At 50.6% G+C, this 19,110-nt stretch overlaps 1 protein-coding gene across 11 annotated transcripts in view; it reads right to left on the minus strand.

Annotated features, from left to right (window-relative positions):
- The window catches only part of Prdm16 (PR/SET domain 16), a 319,906-nt gene that overhangs the window by 180,847 nt on the left and 119,949 nt on the right, over nucleotides 1-19,110 (minus strand). The gene's annotated exons all lie outside the window — the stretch shown is intronic.

The raw sequence follows: 19,110 nt of genomic DNA on the forward strand, positions 1-19,110 counted from the left end.
CTTTTATCATGGCTGGTGTGGGCATGTAATGGATGTCCTCTGTCTGGAGCCGTGGGCAACGCTGTCTAGGTCCTGTGAGAGACCAGGAGGCTTCTGCTGGCAGAGGTTGTGTGGTCAGTGCGGATGAGGTTCATTATTACTTGAGTGCCAAACATCTGTGGCCCAATGACTGCCTCACTGTCTTTCAGGGGAGACTCCAATGGTTCCTGGTCCTTATTCTACTCACGCTCTGCAAGGAAGGCATCATGACTGGAGGAAGCCGAGAAGCAGTCAAAGCCCTGTCTTTAAATGCATCCCAGACTGGGAGAGATATTGCCCAGATTCCTAGGGGAGTGAGGTCCTCCAGGTCAGAAAAAGAGACTTCAGATTCCCTGCTGGATGTCCCTCCCACCCTACCCTGTTCCCCTGTCAGCCTTAAGACATTATCTAACCTGATCTCAGGGGACAGAACTATGCTGGGCTAGGGGGATTTTATCATTCAGTTCCCAACTGATGTGGACCAGTCAGGGTAATCATTAACCTGCTTCTGCCAGCTCCTTTCTGAAGACGTTTCCACCCTCCCAAAGACTCACTGCCTGGCCCTGGCCCTCTCCTCCCACGCTGGACCCTTCCCCCGCCCAGCTCCGCTGCACTCTGAGGGGAGAGAATGAGAAAGCAGGTCCTCCGGGAGCTGGCACGGCAGACAATGTGTGTCTTGTGTGAGTAATTTAGCGCTGTGGCCAGTCAATCTGGTTTCTGGGCCCGCTGCCCTGACCCTCTTAGAGCTGCTGGCTCTCGCCAGCACAGTGTGAAGCATTTTCTTTCACTGCTCTGACACTCCGCAGATTGAGACGTCAGCCCGGTCCAACTACAGCAAATTAGCAATTTTTCTTTTGCTAATTGGAAATAAAAACGTTTGCCGAGGGAGCTGTTTGTCGGCATGCGGTTTTCGGTTTCTGTGCACAGGGAGGCTGCGTAGAAAACACATCCCAAGGCGCTGTGCACCCTGGGGCCGGGGGCCCCTTGCTACAAATGCGAGGGGGCCCTCTGTTAATGATGCAGAGATATCCCCTGCTCTAGCCCCAGAAGCTATTGCTCAACCAACTGAATCTCCCCGTGTCCCCAGGACCCTTCCTCTGGAGGACCATTCTGTACTTTGAAGAATGACTGGGGTCCAGCAGGTGGCAGAGCTTTCTGGGGCAAGCTGGGGGAGGAAGTTCTTCTCCAGAAAAGGGAAAGCTGAAAACAGGAGGGAGACCCACAGCAGCTCATGCCTTCCTGAGCACAGAGCACATCTTCCCAAGAGCTGGGAGGATGAGGCAGGGGCTGGGTTAGAGACTTCCAGAGTAGCATGTGGGATGTCTGCCCTGCACCCATGCTGCCCAATGTGTGTCCAGGGAGAAAAACATCCCCAGTCTGGCTCCATCTTAGTTCCAAGGTACAGAGGCCCTGGCCCGTGAGAAGAGTGTGAAGACAGCAGTCTAGAGAGAAGATGAACACGGTCCTTTAAGGAGAACAAAGAGAAACAGACGGAGGAGCCAAAATCCTCATCTAGGAGGGCTGCCTGGACCCAAACCCGGAGAGCTCCATCTCAGAAGTCTGCCAATAAACAGGTCCATGGTGTCCACTCATGTAGGCGCATGTGTGCATGTACGTGCATGTGAGTACATTGCCGGTCGGGCACCAGAGCCCGTGAGTGTGACTGATCATCTCTATGTACAGACTCTGCCCTCCGTGTCTAGGTCCGATCAGGAGGAATTCCAGGCTGCAGGCCAGCACACAAAGGGTTACTGAGCCTCCCCCTTCCCTCTCTCTTTCCTGATAAAGCTTTTGACAGCCGTGCCTAATAATTCTTTCTGTTAGAATCTTTTCTTGATGTCTTTATGCGAATATGAAATCCGGATGAAAGGCTATGGGGGATCCCTGTGAGAGAGAAAAAAGTATCAACCAGAGAGGAAGGAAGACTGTCCTGTGGCTCCCTGCTGGGAGCCAGTGGCTGTCCTCCCCCCGCCCACCCCCATCCATGCTGAAGCTGCCAAGGCCCTCTGGGAGTGGCCAAGTCTTCCTCACTTGGGCGTGACAATGGTGTCTTGTCAGGAATGGCTAAGGAGAGGTGACACTGGTGAGGTCGGCCCTCTCCTTGCTAATGTCCAGTGAAGAATGCCCTCTGCGTTGCACTTGGCTACCTTCCAAGACATCGGTGACAGAAGAGAGAAGGCCAAAGAGATGGGGGCATCCCAAGAACTCATTTTGGCAGCAGGGGGGTGGTGGTGCGGAACAGAATGCAGGTAGCGCCCTTGATAGTTGTAGGCATCAGCCAGCAGAGGTTACAAGAAGCCAGGCTGCTTCTTCCAGGAGTTTGGGCTGGGCAGCAGCAGCCTGGGGCCATGAGACTTCAGTAGGGTTATCTTGCCCTAGAGTCACAAATTTTGCTGCTTTGGGCTGGAACACCCCTCTCTTGCCCTGTGAACCTGAGCTAATGCAAACTGTGCAAATCACCAGGTTCAGAGGGGCTGGATTCCATTTCCTGGGGTTCCCAAGCTTCATTTTGACCCAAAGTGAGAAGTGAAAAGAACGCTTTTCTTCTCTAGTTCTGACCTGGCCTGAGCCAGAGAAACCATAAGTCAGGCACAGAGGGCTGCTCCTTTGGGGTCTTGTTTCTATTCCAGAACAAATAAGTCTGGATGGGGATGGGGCACCCGCCAAATGTCATGGCGCTGCTTTTTGGATGAGAGTCACTGAACAGCCCCCCTCCCAAAGCCAGCTCATCTCTATGCTCACCATGTCCTGAACTCCTTGCTGATGAGCTGGCAGGGCAGCTCCGAAGGCCAGGCTATCCTGGGCCACTTCCAGCAGGAAGCAATCACTGCCGGTTAGTTGAGAAACGAGAAGCTCAGCTTCCTTGTGGAAGAAAGTGTTGGAGATAATTGTATTGCAGCTTTTAAAATCCCATTTTGGAATGAGCTTCAAAAATGCTGCAACACTGAACAAGACTCTTGGTAAGGAAGACATCAGAGGGGGACATTACTAGCTCAGGTGCGGGTATCTCTCCTCTGCCCTTACAACACTGCCCCAGGAACAGCAATAGACTTTGAGATTAATCAGTCGCAGGAGGAAGCCTTGCCTGAGCCCAGTTGTGGTTGGCCATAGCCCTGGAAAGGCATGGACGGGGCTGGGAGACAGAGGAGAAAGGGGTTAAGGATAGAAGTGTGATGGAGAGGTGACGAGCAAAAATCTGTCCACCACAGTTCTCGGTGCTGCTGGCCACTGGTGAAGTCCCACTTTCTGTACTATTAAACAGTTTAAATGTCTCTAGCTTCTGGTTCGGAGCTGACTTCCATTTTGTGAGGGATCAAAGGGCAGTGGCTCCTCCTCCAGGTTTAGGAAGGTTCAACCCTCCCAGTAACCTGCTATAGGATTCAGTCTGGCTGCAGCAGCTTGCCAGCAAGAACCACTTCAGATATCTCCCAAGCCTGTCAGCTCCTGGACCCTGATGGAACATGCCTGAACCATCCTTCCCAGGCAGGCTGCACAGGGCAGTCTTTGCAGCGCCTTCTTGGAGGCAGGGGTGGGGTGAGGCGGGGTGGGGCAGTGGGGGTGTATAGGGCCAGGGCTACAAAGGCACGCATGCTCCGTGGAACTCCTCTCTGCTGTGGCTCTACATCTGCCCAGCCCCAAGGCATGGATGTCACCACTGTGTCGGCGACAACGTGAGAACTGCACAGCCCTTTTTGTTGGTGGGACACTATTTGGACATGGCTCGTCCTACATCTCCAGGGCCTGGCAACTGCCACATCAGCACAAATTTCTCTCCCCCAACATTTCTCTGTGATATGCGGACACATTTTTTCCCATGGAAAGAAAGCGTGGCCTTTGTAAGGGGGGCATGGCCAGCCCGAGTTACAGTAAAGATTAATCCCAAACAAGAGACAAGAGACAGAGACAAAGAGCATCACACACTTCGGCTCTCAATGGATGTTTTCATAAATGTATGAATAATTTAAATTATCATTGCTGAGTATTTATTCGAGTGTTTCAGGGGGAAAATGCCTCCTCTTTTTTCTCCCTCGATTCCTTTCATTTTTGCCTCATCTCTTTTATGTGCTGCATGGGCTGTTTTTTGCCATCTGAATCGGCCCAGAACAATGGGATGTAAGAGGCTGAGGGGCCGAGGAAGAATACGGCCCTTGTTGCAGACGCCGCGTTGACATTGATTAATGAGGGTGCGGACACGGGCAGAATTTGTGAGAGCCAAGGGGGAATCGGGACCTGAGGGCATCCGAGGAGGAGGGCAGGGGCTGGCAGGGAGAAGGCCTCAGCAGCCCTCCACACCCAGTAGGAAAGGACAGGGGGACATGTGGCCCCAGAGCCACCAGCACTGATGGACGGGTAACTCAACAGGTCCATGGAAGACAGTGGCAGGGTGGGGGTCCTTGGGCTGATGCCCACCTGCCTGTCAGACGTCTGCTCAGCTGGTAGAAGGCGGGTGGAACTGCCATCTTGCTAGAACAATCCAGCAGGGTGGCCCTGCCCAAGGCCCTGGTCTACTCCAGCCCCATGTATACCTTCTCCAATGTGTCCTTTCCTGCTCTGGGGTCTGAACACAGAATGACCCTGTTCCCAAGAGGCTCTGCTTTTCAGAAACCCAATGGACCTCGTCCTGTGGCTGGGCCTGACAGACGTCCTGACAAGACTCTAAAGATTCTACCTGCCAATGCATAGAAGTTGTAAACTGTGCTGGTGGACTAGTATGCCGGGCAGGATTCTGTTCATCTTACTCTCTCTTTCCTATTCATTTACATTTTCACTGGAGATGCTGTTGGAGGTTGGTCTGCATCTGTACCCCAAGATGTGACTGCCCCAAGACAAGCAGATTCTCATATACCAGCAGCTTTAGTTGTACAAACCTTGCTCCCCAATTTAAAACTATTAGTTAAATGAAGGTGGCTACAGCCAGTTACTGAAGGGAAGAGAGGTAGGTGGGTTTTCAGTTACCTGGCTGGGGGTTGCAGGTAGGGACCAGGGGGAGGAAAAAGATGGAGGGGCCAGGAGGTCTCCATTAGGTATGATGGACGAGGATCTTGTGCCTGAGCAAAATGAACTCTGAAGACAGGCTGGTGGAACAGAAAGAACCTGGGAAGACACAAAGTATGGGGGCGGGGGGGAGCACAGGTAGGGGGAGTAGCCAGTCTAGCCCTTAGAGAATTATATTAGGGGGTAATCCCCCAGTAATTGCACAAAAGCTAAATAAATAAATCACAGTCTGAGTCTCATTCATTTGGAAGCTAGACAGGGATAGAAATAATCTCATTAATTTACAAGATGCTTGTTTAGTTGTGACTCAAGCCCTTCCCCTAAGGTGACACTAGAGCTCAGGACTGACTCTCAGGACAAAAGACGGTGCCAGGGTCAGCAGAGGGGATTTCATGGATTCCCATTGTCAGCAAGGTTTAGTCTCCCTACACAGGCTCTAGCCATTGGAGGGAACCTCGAGGGGACCAGGCACAGCACAGAGACCTCAGTCACAGAGCAGGACATTCACAAATTAGTGAGGAGGAGGCTCCTAGGCCTGTGCCTACCAGGGAAGCTCTGTACTACTGAGGCTGGGCTGTCAGGCTGAGCTCTGCCCACAGGCATGTCTGCTCAGTAGAACCCTCCACATTATGCCAAGCAATGAAGGAACTCTGGAGCTGCATCTGTCTTGGAGATACTCACTCATCTGGTGTGTGTGTGTGTGTGTGTGTGTGTGTGTGTGTGTGTGTGTGTGTGTGTGTGTGTGTGTGTGTGTGTGTGTGTGTGTGTGTGTGTGTGTGTGTGTGTGTCAGGGCAGATTCTCATCCCTGCAGCTTCTACAGAGGCAACTCTTGTCTACAACCTGGAGTCTAAGCCCAGGAGGATGGTCCTTCTGGAAACTAACTCCCCAAATCCTCTGTCACTTCAGCGCTGTTTGCTTAGAAAGAGGGGGGCTGGAAGTTAGCCGCCTCATTCTGGAAGTTTCTAGATTACATCTAATAGGAAATATTTTTCTATTCCTTATGCTTTTCATCTGTAGCAGACCTTTCTGCCAGGCCAGTCACACGACCTCCAGGTACAGCAGGTTATGATGAGGCTGCAGGCTCCAATCAGTCTTACCATGTGGCTCTATGAGACTTAGACACCTGTCTGGCAATATTCTTCTGGCCCCATCATTTGGCTCAGAGCATACCCTCTCACCTGCGTGCTTCCGAGTTAATGTCCCAGGCAATGTGCCCTGATAAAGATCTAGAACTGTAGGATTAATGGGGGGTGGCCAGGCCTCCCGGGGAGGGTGGCATTTGGCCTCCAGAGTCCTGGCCTGCAGCCTTGTTGGTGACCTTGTTTGTGGGCGACCTCGAGAGATCACAGTGTCCTGGAAATCCTACTTCCGCAGTAGAAAGCACAGTCTTCCTTGGGATGGTGTGCCCTGGCAGTATTCAGTGCATCTCTAACAGATACCCGGTCCTGAGATGGGGGTGCTTGTGGTAACTGAGCTCCCCTCAGGGGAACCAAAGAAGCTTCATCAAGGACCCCAAGATGAACCCTGCACACTATCTTGTCACTACATGAATGGCAAATTACAGTCATCTTGCTACTGAAATCCTGCAGACTCTGCCCCCATTGAGACAGTTGGGACTACGTGTCAGCAAATTAAGCAAAGCATGTGCCTATGACTGGATGGGTTTGCCATGTTTAATTCATGCAGATTTGGGGATGGGGTGGGGTGGCACCTGTTATTTCTTTTCCTCCCATCTTTGAATAGGAGGTGCTGGCCGGCTAATTTGGGGGATCCAAAAATCTATGTTTATGGCTACTAGGGGTAGTGGCTCCCTTCTGTCAAATGGGAGCTGCCATCACGCAGGATGTGTTCTCAGGCCACTTCTGTAGGTGTAGCCCTCCAGGAAAACAAGTGCCAGTGTGTGTGAGTGGGCAGGGGGAACGACAGGTCTTTCTTTACTGAAATGAAAACCAGTCCCACTCCCAGGAAGGCCCGCAAATCCCTCACACATAACTCTACTAGCAGAGTATCTCTAAGTGTATGTGGAGAACAGTAACACGGGAAGCTCAGGGACTCCATCCTGCACAAGGGTCTGATGATCACCTTCCAGGAAGAGCACATCTCAACAGTAATCAATGGAGGTCAACTTTAAGAGAGGGGACAAGAAGGCGGGACCAAGAAGAGGGAAGAGGGCATTTTTCTTGGCAAGTAGCTTTGGGAAACTGGCAGGAACCAGAAGGACTTCATGTCATGTGTTTTAATGTGCTAGAGCTCCTATACTGTGACAGTGGCTGGGGCTTAAGACAGGCCAGGAATGTCCCTCCTTTCCAGATAAGGGACAGGCTAGTTTCAGCTGAGACTTCCATGACAGAGCAGGACAGGTACGGGTAATCCAAAAGAGCTTTAGGAGCCTCTGCATGTCCTTCGTGGGCCACGAAGGGGACTCTTGGGTGTGCCCCTCCTTCATCAAATGAGGCGGGGGTGTCAGGATCACCTGAAAAGGCGGCCAAGGGTGACCCAAGCCCTGATCCCCTGTGGGACAACGAGGAGCTTAACCAGCCCGGGGCTGCATGAAAGAGTAAGGGAGGCCGGAGAACAAAGCTCCGCCAATTTGCTCTTTGGGGCATTGTACAAACTGGCCCCTTTCCCAGCGTATCACTCTCCCATTGAACGAGGTCAAGCGCCGCCGCGGTCCTTCCGCAGCCCTGATGGGTTTTCAGGAGCTGGTGAATGGCGTGCAAATTAGCCAAGTCCTCGGGAGCCTCGTTACTGTCACTCCCAAACTGAAGCTCCAGAGGCAACGTGAGGATTAATCAATCCAGAGAGCTCGCCCATTATCAAAGCAAGGTAGGAAGCTATTCATTGTCTCTTCTTTCATGTTCCCTCCATCTTTCCGTTGCCAGCCCCGAGGCGTCTCCAGCAGAAGACTCCTGCCCATGCCTGCCTTGCCCACAGGCTCACTCAAGGCCACAGAGGCCACAGAGCCTCTGCTTGCTGAGAACGGTACTGGCTTGGCCATGGCAGGCAAGGGGTGGGGCAGATGGCTCCACATAGTCAGCAAGACCAAGGATTGAGACCAGGGCCTCTGTGACAGAGTCCAAGTCACAAGGAAGACATTACCTCCACGATTCAGGTCAGCTGTAATCCCAGCTCTACCAATAAGTCTCCTTTCAGTCAAAATGGCTTTCTCAAGAACCCAGCTAGCATCGGCATCACACCGGGTTGAGCCCACAGCTTTCCCAGGCCGACTCCACCCCACTGGATGCTTACTAATGCTTTCTCCATTTTACCTTTGAGGTGGAAGACACATCTACTTAGATTGAAGGTTTGACTCTGACACCCACCAATGAGTGGCAAACACCTGGTGGGTGGCAGCCCTGAACCCACCCCAGGGAGTGACCAGGGAGCAAGCAAACATGGTGTCTAGTGAGTGGCTACGACATATACACCCGATGAGGAAGTAGAGAAATACTGCATTAAGGAATTCGTAGTAATCTCTCAAATGAACAGACAGACAAATATCCAGTGACTCTATAAATATAAATCTAAGGAATTCATAGCTAGTGAATGAATCAGCAAATTTATCTACTAAATAAAGATGAGCAAGTAGATATTTAAATAACAACAATAATTTGTGTTACTAACCAACATGCACGGGTGGGCCAATAAACAAATATCTATGTAAGTGTATACACAACTCATAACTAAATATTAAATGAATAAATAAACAAATGAAAACATAAAGACGAGTGGAGAAATAATGAATGAATATCTAACAACGGTGAGTGATTCGACAGATGTTTTTATATAAGTTAATATATAAGAGTGTATCTAATGAATGAATGGATAATCTACTTGGTAGCGGATGAGTAACGAAATAAATAATAAAAAGCAGTTAAGTATGAACATCTTCTGAAAGAGAAGGGAACCAAGTGTCCACCCAGAGATCAGCTCTGGGCTCTTTCCAGCCTTCTGACCCCATGGTACACAGTCACTTGTGAACCTTCCAGAACTCTAGCTCCTGCTACGCAGGTCTGCACTTCAAAGCATGCCTTGGATGTGTCTTATCAGCAGCACAGGAGCTGGTCAGAACTGAAAGTAAGCTTCTCTCCCCTAAGTTGCATACACCTTTCAGGCCAGTCTGTCAGAGCTGCAGCCTCTGCTTGAGAGACTGGATTCTGAGCCTGCTGTGGTCTCTTCATGAATCTTCAAGTGTCTCACACCTTCCTGGGCCTCAGTTTCCCCACTGCCTCATTGAAAGAACCCCTTACCCCAGCAGCTCAGAGCTAGACCTATCAAGTAGGTGAGGTCTACAGGGACAAGTTCTGCAAGCCTTTGTGAGCTGCAGGGAACCCAGCCACCTATTCGTGCTCTCTGACTTGCCCTCAAGCTCACAACGCTAAAAACTTCAGCTCCCAAGAAGGAGGTGGCAATTAATATGTCATATATTAACATATATGAACATTCCACAGAGGGAGGGAAGATCATCTTCCACACCCACGGCAGCCTGCTCCATGCCTAGTTCTGGCTCTGGCTACCTCTGTCCTGGACACATACGGGCAAACATGACCTTCCCTAATATTTCCATGGAGAAGGGGCTGGGGGGCTGACCTAAGTCTATCCAAGGTGACCTGGAGTGGGTGTTGAGAGTCAGGACAGGCCATGAAAGAACTGTGTTCCCGAAGTGAAAGGTGGGGCGTTCTCTGGACTACGTCCGTCATGTTTAAGCTTGCTTGATAAATCCCAACCTATGATTTATCCCTCTCCTTATCACCCTGTTCCTTTTCCATTCAGGCATGAGCGTCTACCAGATAAATGATTAATTTTTTTCTTGTCCTTGGAGCTGATACTTTTCCATATTTTTGACTCCACATTCTGAGGCTGCCCCCCATACCCTTGCCCCCCCACATCAGCTGACATGCAGCAAAAACATAGAACTGCCTGTATTTGCTCTCACTAGCCCACTAGTCTGTGGAAAACAGTTAACACGAGTCACCACAAGTCCAAGGAATGTCACCTTTCCCTCACAGTTTTCAGATACCTCTGCCTGTTCATGGGGCCCTTGGGGGTCAGCAAGCTCCCTGAGGGAGGGGAAATGGATGCCAACTCTCCCACCACTGACCTGGTGGCCTTGAGCAGGGTGACCTGCTGCCTATCATAGCTTAATCTGTGAAGCATGCAGGTGACCGGTACAGAGCAGAGAATCAGCAGGTCCATGTGCCAGTAGAGGGGAAAAAAAAAAAAGGAAAGAAGGTTCACTTTGCTCTGAGGCCCCAAGGGAGGCACCCTAGTAAACTGTGGAGCCTACCCTGCTGGGCTGCAGACACACCTATAGAACCTATGCTGAGTCAGGCAGTCTATGTGCCAAGACCACTTGACAGACAGGCAGACTGAGGCAGGAGGTAACAGTAACACATCTTCAGGTCACTGAGTCAGTAGGTGACAAAGCTAGTGCTCAAGCCCAGGCCTGTTCTGCCCAGTGTGGTTCAGCCACTTGATGAGGATGGGGCTGAGGCTTGCCACCCCGCTCACCCCTGAGTGAGTCCTTTCTGAATCTCTTCTGGTTTCTTGGAGCTCCAGAGGCCTCAGCAGGAGACAGCGAGTCTGCAGGTAGCCTCACCCTCTCGAGCCACCTGCTACTTGAGCTTTGTGACTAAAAATTTGTTCTGAGGTGACAGAACGGTGTGGATGGACTTGAGCAAAACCAAAATTTTTCTGGATAAAAAATGATCTAGAAAATTCTGCCCTTAGGAAGCTGGCTATAAAGAACAGGGCTTGATTCCAGAGAGGCAGCTCCTGTTATTATCAGGCTCTAGGAAGACGGTGTACCGGAATCTTCCCATGCTAATCTACGCTCAAATACAGCTACTGTCATGTTCGGAGAGGACTCATTGGACTGCAAGTGACAGTCTTTCTGCTGATTGGTGTCAGCTGGGGCAAGATGGGAGGGACAGGAGGCCAGAACTGGGTGAAGGGCCCGGAGAGCCTGTCCTGCTGCTGTTGTGTGAGCGGTGGTCTCTGAGAACAGGGTCACCTTCACCTGTGATCATCAGCTGGTGCTTTAAAACACAAATCCCTTCTTTCCCTTTCAAAATTGTCCATGCAGGTGCACAGGACTCTGAAAGCAAAGCAACACCATTCATGGTGACAAAGCCCTGTGACTGGAAAGCTGGCTTTCCAACAACAGACCTAGTCCTCCACATTGCACCTGTAGGGAGACGTGTATCAGCGGGACAGGCTAGGTGTCTTGCAACTTGCAACTTGAGCTTTATAAGTAGGAATTTCTTTTGAAGGGCCTCAGGTAAAGCTGGTAGTCAGACTTCCCAGAGGCTGCGGGCTAGGGAGCTGGCTGGCTGGGCTCTGTAGGTGTGTCCCCTTCTCCACCAGGCTGTACTCCTGGATACCAGCTATCATGGGAGTTGTGGGTGGTGTGACGGCCTCCAGATCCTGTTATAGGCAATGCACAAATCTCTCAAAGGGCTCATCAGTCCTTGTCTGTGGCCCCAGTTAGCATACCCTTCACTCCTATATACCGGAGTGTCTCTCCCATCTTCCTGCTTCCAGCCTTCCTCCAGGCCCACTGGGATCTATGCTACGTCAGCCTTACCCCTTTGTAGACTTCTAGAACGGTGATCAGCTGTGAGTTGGTATGGATGACTATCCTGGTCACACTTCCCTGAAATGCATATCTATTCATCTACATCTGGGATTCATGTTTTCCTACGTGTGTGTGTGTGTGTGTGTGTGTGTGTGTGTGTGTGTGTGTGTGTGCGCGCGCGCCAGGAGGTGGGGAGAATTGAACAGGGTTGTAAAATTATGTGTGTGCAGGACAGTATGGCTGTGCATTAAGGAATCAGACCCAAACTTGGGAAGGATCAGAGCATGTCTGAAATTCATTCACTAAGATACAATTCCTGGGGTCTTTTTCTCTCATCTCTATCCTGCCTGTTGGCAAACCTGTCCACAGACTCACAGGGTTCAGGAAGCCAGCTCTGTCTTCTTCCCTCATTTATGATGTCCCCAGGACCAGAGAGGACAGACTTTTGGGTGGAATGCTGGGAACTGACCCAGGTGGTGGGACATCCTGAGCATCCCCAGAAAAATTTCCCCGACTTGAGTCAGAAAAACAGATCTAGTATGCTTATAAACCGTCCAGTTTCCACCTCAGCACACAGCCAAGCCACTCCAGGATTTCAAGGACTTTCTGGAGGTGCCTCCATCGCCTAGATGGGCTCTGAGTTGGCTGTCTCTTGTGTCAGAGATGACCCCAGAGGCCAGGGAGCTGTCAGTACACAGGAGCTCTCTCAGTGCTCCTGGACAGGATCTAAGTCTGCTGTTTGCTGAGGTCTTTCCTGGATAGGACTATCAATCAGATTTGCAGGGATGGGAGGCAGGCCTGGGTGGAGAGTCGATCCACAGTTAGGGTGCTGTCACTCTGAGATTACCACCTACTGGTTGTGTAGCTATGGAAATGGGACAAAAATGGGCGGGACTTGTGTGGCAACAGTGATGGGGAAGAGGGCCTGCTAGCCCTGAATCCAATTGTAGTCCCTTGGCTTAAATTACCTGCAAGAACGTCTTCAGGAAGGACCATGCTGGATCCCACTTGTGGGTGGGCAAAGGTTAGACAAGACGTGGGAGGTGATATGAATGCCGGAAGGCAGCTGAGCACTGTGGTGGATGGGAACTTGATCCTTCTTCCCCAGTGATGGAGCTCAACTCCAGTAGCAAACAGGCTTGTGCAACAAGCAATTACAGGAGGCCAGGCCTGGCCAGGGAAAGCGGCCTGTCTGCCTGCTGCACCTCAGGAGGGTTGGGCCCCAAACCTCACGCACAAGCCTTTCATCTCAGTCAGGCCTCCTCAGCCCTCAGAGTCTCTCTTAATCCTCACTTTCTTTAAAAGATGGATTAGGCAAATCTCATCTGGAAAATTAATTAATATATGAATTCAACAAATATTTACTGAGCATAGAACTCTGTTAAGCTCTCTTCTTTTTATAATCCTGTGGCACCTCCTTCTCTTCACATGTTTTTTTTTTTTTTTTTTTTTTTTTTTTTTTGGCCGTTCAAGTTTTAGACTGGTCTGCTGTGTATTTTATAGATTTTATTATTATTATTATTATTATTATTATTATTACTATTACTGATTCTGATTCTAACAATAGGTTTCTGTCCAATGAAACTTTAAGGACATTGCATTACTATATACCCGGTTATGTGGAGCCTCAAACTTTTACATGGTGGAACTTGGTGACTGAAGGCTAAGAGCAGGTCTCAGAAGGGTGAACCCTGGTGAACTTGGGGACCAAAGGGAACTCAGGGGAGCAGCTGGAGCCTGTGGGTCCCCACCACCAGCCCTGGGATTATTTTCAATTTTCCTTCTGTGCCTGTCACTGGCAGTAGGTAAGTATGTCCTCGGGGCACCCCGCCCCCCAGCCAAACAAAAGTAAGCCTTCCCCAAGAAAGGGAGTCCTAGGCTTTTCAGGGCAGTGAATGGGGCCCCTCATTTAGGCAGCATTATACCAGGACCTTCATTTCCCTTCTCCTCTTTACCTCATTCAGGGGGCTTCTGACTTCAACTAATTCGATCATAATCCCACTGGGCCGTCTCAGCCCCCCGTTCCGGAGCACATTGTCCAGGCCTAGCAGCCCCCCCACACAGGGGTCCCCGTTCCAATTAGCCAACTGCTGGGCCCATCCCTTTCCACTCCTTTCCTGTCTGCCCGCCCTTTTTTTTTTTTTTTTAACCATTTCCTTTTTGAATTAGACACCCAAGAGCCTTCAAGGGCGAGCATCTCACGCTGTGGGTCAGGCCCTGAGTGGTCAGCAGGCATGGACGAGGTGTGTTAATGTCAAGCAGGTTGGTATCCTGTTCGAAAGCGCCAGTCTTAAAGATGAACAATAAATGCCCATGTCTCTGCTGTCCCCACCTCCTGGCCCCCGCCCTCTCTACCTCCACAGGCTGTCTGACCCCTGCTAGATGATTCTACCTGGCTGGCAGGAATTGGGGTGTTCCTGGGTTTGACCTTGGATGGGTTTTTCCCTTCTCCTTTGCTAACTCAGAACCTGAGGGCCCTGAGATACCTTTCTACCTTGATTCCGAAAATCCATACTCCACAGCTTATTCACAAACCAATCTTCCTGCCTAAATGAGAAGGTTTCAGAACTCTCCAGGCTTCAGTTGCCCCTGTGTGTCTGCAAGGGATATTTTGTTGCTAGTATAACAAAGGTGGAAACTGGATAATAATCCTAACCCTGGGTGCTGTCTAGATGGCTCAGTAGTAAACAGGAGCCAGATTCCAGTTCCCAGCACCAGCATGGTGGTTTATAACCATCCATAACTCCAGGTCCAGAGGATCCAACTTCTCTCTGACCTCCATGGGCACTAAGGCATGAAAAAACACTTATACACATAAAATAAATCTAAAAATAAAAAATCCTAATATTAAAATATATTACTGTTATGATGAGGCATGGCCCCAATGTTCATTTGTTACCATGAGTAAGTTTCACCCATGCCTGGATCTACTACATACAGTCCCAGGCCAGGCATGCTCACTCTTTGTGTCCCAGGGATCTCGGGGGATCACCATGGCCGCATTCTGGCTTAGGTGTGACTCTGCACAGCGGTCATTTCTTCCACTTGAAATTTACTCAGCCCAGATACTTGATCCCTGAGGGACCTGTTACAGGCTGAATTGTGTGCCACCCCCTGAATCTGCACACCAGAGCCCAAGCCTCTTAACACCAGGGAATGTGGCCATTGTGAAACAGTCTCTGCCAAGGATATGAATTGCCTTAGGATAAGTATAGTGTCCTTTCATCCAGTCTGAAGGCATCCTGTTAAGAAGGGGACATTCGGAACTGAAGAGGTGGCTCAGCAGTTAAGAGCACTGCCTGCTCTTCCGATGGCCCCAGGCTTGGCTCCCATACACACAGGGCAGCTCCCACATATTTGCAACACCAAATCTGGGTCATCCACTGCCCTCTTCTGCCCACCAGTCCCTGTGGACACTACATGCATGCAGTACAAAGGTGCTCACATGCAGAAGGATCACGTAAGCACAAGGCTAAGGATTCTGGGTGGCAGATCTACAAGTCATAGAAAGTCAATAACTCCCAAGAGCCCCCAGAAGGCTGGAGGGATGTGAAATGGACCACCCCCACCACCCCCATCCCATCCACACCAGGACACAGCCTGGTATTCGTTACAGCAGCCTCAGGACCCTAAAACAGGCACCTGCTTTAGACACAGGCAATAAGATTAGGCATTTCCCACTGTGCAGTTAACCAACTTTCCCCCAAGAAACAATGATGACTCAGAACCCAGAGACTGGGCAGCAAGACCACAGTTTACCAGGCCTGTCTCAGGTATCAGAGACACTGTCTGTCAGAAGGGTCCCACTGAAGGCTGTGGCCCACTCCTGCAGCACAGATTCTTCAAGAATCTGCCTATACAGTCCAGGGACATGCTTTCAGACGGCAGCCTTTTCCAGTTCTCTCAGGAGGGAGGCCCTGGGAGCCCAGCCCAGTTGCTGGGGACACCTCTGTAACCTCAGCAGGTACTTCCTTGGGAAGGGAGGAGCTCAAGACAGGATAGAAGCTTTGGGAGGAGCCGGAATGGAAAGTCACTGCTAATATTAAAACAGTCCATTTCAGAGTCCACCAGGGGCATTCTCACATATCTTAACCAGAATTCAAATGCCAGGTGTGCTGGCCTACACCTTTAATCCCAGCACTTGGGAGGCAGAGGCAGGCAGATCTCTGATTCAAGGCCAGCCTGTTCTATAGAGCAAGTTCCAGGACAGCCAGGGCTACACAGAGAAACTAAGTCTTGAAAAACGAAAATCCAAACAATGAGCAAAGTATGGAAATTCAAGCTAGGATGTAATCTCTAGAAAACTGATTTCCATACCCGCATTGAACAAGTGGGGAAACTGAGACCCAGAGACTTCTGAGCCAGAGTCCCAGCTTCCTTTCTCTCTCCATCGAACTGAGACCCGCCTCTGAGCTTCTGGTGTCTCAAACTGATCTTGGACTTTGAGCAGGAGATACGGCTCAGCTGGCAGCACTCCTAGCAAGCATGGAGCCCTGGGTTTGGCTGCTTGCATCACGGGAACTGGATATGGTGGTACTTGAGTGTGACTCCCTCTTCATGGGGGAAGGCAGAGGCATCAGGAGTGAGTTTGAGGTCAGTCTGGGCAACACGAAGCACCGTGCCTTGAAGTCCAGGGAAGCTGGAAGGTCCTTGTGACCTCAGCCTATAGACAGTAGATGCCCCCTACTTCCATATGAGCAGCGTTGCTCCAGCGGAGTCAGAACTCTGCGAGGCTGGATTCCAAGCAGAGCTCACTCAGCTACAGGGAGGTGAGGATGCTCTGGAATTAACATCAGCTCTGAAAGCACTAGGACGGCAGACATAGGGGGATATGGGATGGCCTTTGAAAGCCTGGCCTCTGGTCTAAGGGCCTAGGATTGGCATCTTTGGCAGCAAGCAGGCTTGACCAGATCCTGTACCTTCATCCTCCAGTTCCATGCTTCTTCACCCTGGGCCCTGACTCAGTTGTGGTGGGAGTGCTCCGGGTCTCCATTCAAGCAGTCTCTGTTGGGAATATGGGCTGACCCTTATGCCTCTACAAGGAAAAACTGAAAGGTGCTGCTCTGTCTGGGTGGGCTTCTGGTGCCCTTCCCACCCAGATCCTGTGAGCACAGCCTGGCAGGAAGAGTATAAGGTGAAACATGGGCTCCTGTCTGAGAACCCTGCTCAGCTGTTCTTTCAAGGTGACTTAAAGGCTCAAACTGGAGAACGTTAGTACCGGACGCATGGTAGGGTAGGTAGATGCTGGGACCAGCAGACAGCCGTCCTTGGACCACAGCTCTAGTCACTGAGTCCTGAACTGTCTGTCCCTGGCATTTATGTCCCAGTAAACCCTTTAGCTACCAATTTGGGGACTTCTCTGAAAGCACAGATCTTTGCGCACAAGGGGTCCATAACCTACTCTATGGGATGCTAATATCTGAAGAGGACAGTGAACTAAGTTACAGCAGGTGGGCCAACTGAAACCTAGAACTACAAACTTAACCAGGCAGCCCAGGCAGTCCCTCTTGGATACCTGTTCATGGAGAGGGGGCAGGGAGGTCAGAGTTGACTGGGGCTCCGAAAGCAGAGTGCTGGATCTAGGATCAGCACACCCAGGACGGCCTGTGAGTTCTCTTTCTTATATACCTATCAGGCTGGCTTACTCCGTTGTATTTCAGTACCTAAGGAGGGTAGAGGAGGTCTTAGCTACCTCTCCTGGGCACCCAGACCCAGCCTCCCTAGCCTCTTCAGCACACTTTTAGCTAAGTCCTCTGGCCTGTGGGCCTATCTCCACTTCCTGAGGCCACTGGCAGCCAATGGCTCCTGAGGTCTCTGTGGAAAGTTTGGAACCAGCCAAACATCCTAATCCCCTGATCCCCCACTCTCCCCAGCACTCCGGGCCGCTGCTGAGCACAGAGGCTGAAGCGAAGGCTGATAAATTAGTCTAGAGGGAAACAAGACTACTTCTACTTGTAAAAGGTCATTTCGACTTTGTTCTGGGTGAGGGTTTATCTTAGCTGCCACAGCGTCAGACAATGCCTGGGGCCTAAATGGCAGAAATCTTAGCTCTGCTCGTGAAATTACTGTGCTGATAAGACAGAATGGACTTTGGAGAGATCTAAATGGGAAAGGAGTGGATGTAGGTATTTTTGAACATGATTGAACAGGGATGACACAATAGGATGTACAATTAAACTGGGCATTAGCCCAGAAGGGGAAACAGCCTGAAAGGCAGACAAAGGTGGCTCCCGTGGCCCTGCTCAGGGCTGGTAATCCCCATCCCTGCCCTGCATGGGCTGGCTGAGGGGTGCAGCTGGGATGGGAGGCATGGGGGCGGGGGACAACAAGGACACAGGAATACATCTGCGTTGTTGCCGTTGCTGCCACCAGAGGCTGGGGCCTTCACAGAGTATGGATGGCAGAGCCCACCAGTCCTGGAGTGGGGTAAAGCAGCAGTGTGCAGGTGGTCTCAATCCAGTGTTACAGATAACAGGGAGTCTGAACAGGGTTCGCCCTCAAGCCTAGGCTGGCCTAGGGATGTCCTGGCACCAAACTGCACATAGATTCTTGCTTGTTTGCTTATTTTAAGAAAGTCTCTTAGGCAGGTCTGTAACTTTTTTTAAAAGATGTATTTTTTATTTTATTTATTTATTTTTAAGGATTTGTTTATTTATTTTATGCATATGAGTACACTGTAGTTGTATTCAGACACACCAGAAGAGGGCATCAGATCACATAGCAGATGGTTGTGAGCCGCCATGTGGTTGCTGGGAATTGAACTCAGGACCTCTGGAAGAGCAGTCAGTGCTCTTAACTGCTGAACCATCTCTCTGGGTCTGTAACTTTTTATGTCATAAAAATGACCTTGAATGTCTGAAAACCCTGCTTCTACTTCCCATGTGCTAGAATTATAGGCATGTACCACCAAACTGATCTATGTGCAGCTAGGGATGGAACCCAGAGCTTGTAAACAGTAGGTGGGCCCTGCCTCTTTCCCGGACACAGGTTTTAAACTATGGGAAAAGGGAGTCCAGGCCGTGTCAGACAAACCTACTGCACAGGAAGATATCCAGCGTCACCATGTCCCAAGCTTCAGCCAGAACTTGGGTCAGTCTCTCTCTAAAGAGACAGCTCTGGGATGAACTTTCCTGGATATGCTGCTTGTCTTTATTCAGAACAAACACAGAGACAACTCAATCCTCAGGGATGAGGGAACCTACTTAGGGTGTTCTGTACCAGCCCAAGCGAATCCTGCCTTCCCGCTACCAAGCAGAAAGCACAGTGCACCGTGAGGTACTCCATGGCATGTGAGTAGCAGCATCGCTCGTCTTTGGCTGAAGCAAGCTGGTTGTGACACCAGAGAGGACAGTCCTTGCCAGGGCACAAGACACAGAGAAGATCTGATAAGCAGGCAGGGTTGTCCTATGCCTTCGGAAGGAGACCCCGGGCTCCCATCTCAACCCAGGCCCAGGGAGACCTTTTATGGCCTGAAACGCCTTGGTTCTTGTCTGACCCTATGCACAGCAGACAGAGGCGG

The sequence above is a fragment of the Mastomys coucha genome, unplaced genomic scaffold (assembly GCF_008632895.1).
Source record: "Mastomys coucha isolate ucsf_1 unplaced genomic scaffold, UCSF_Mcou_1 pScaffold18, whole genome shotgun sequence".
NCBI classification, from domain to species: Eukaryota; Metazoa; Chordata; class Mammalia; order Rodentia; family Muridae; genus Mastomys; species Mastomys coucha.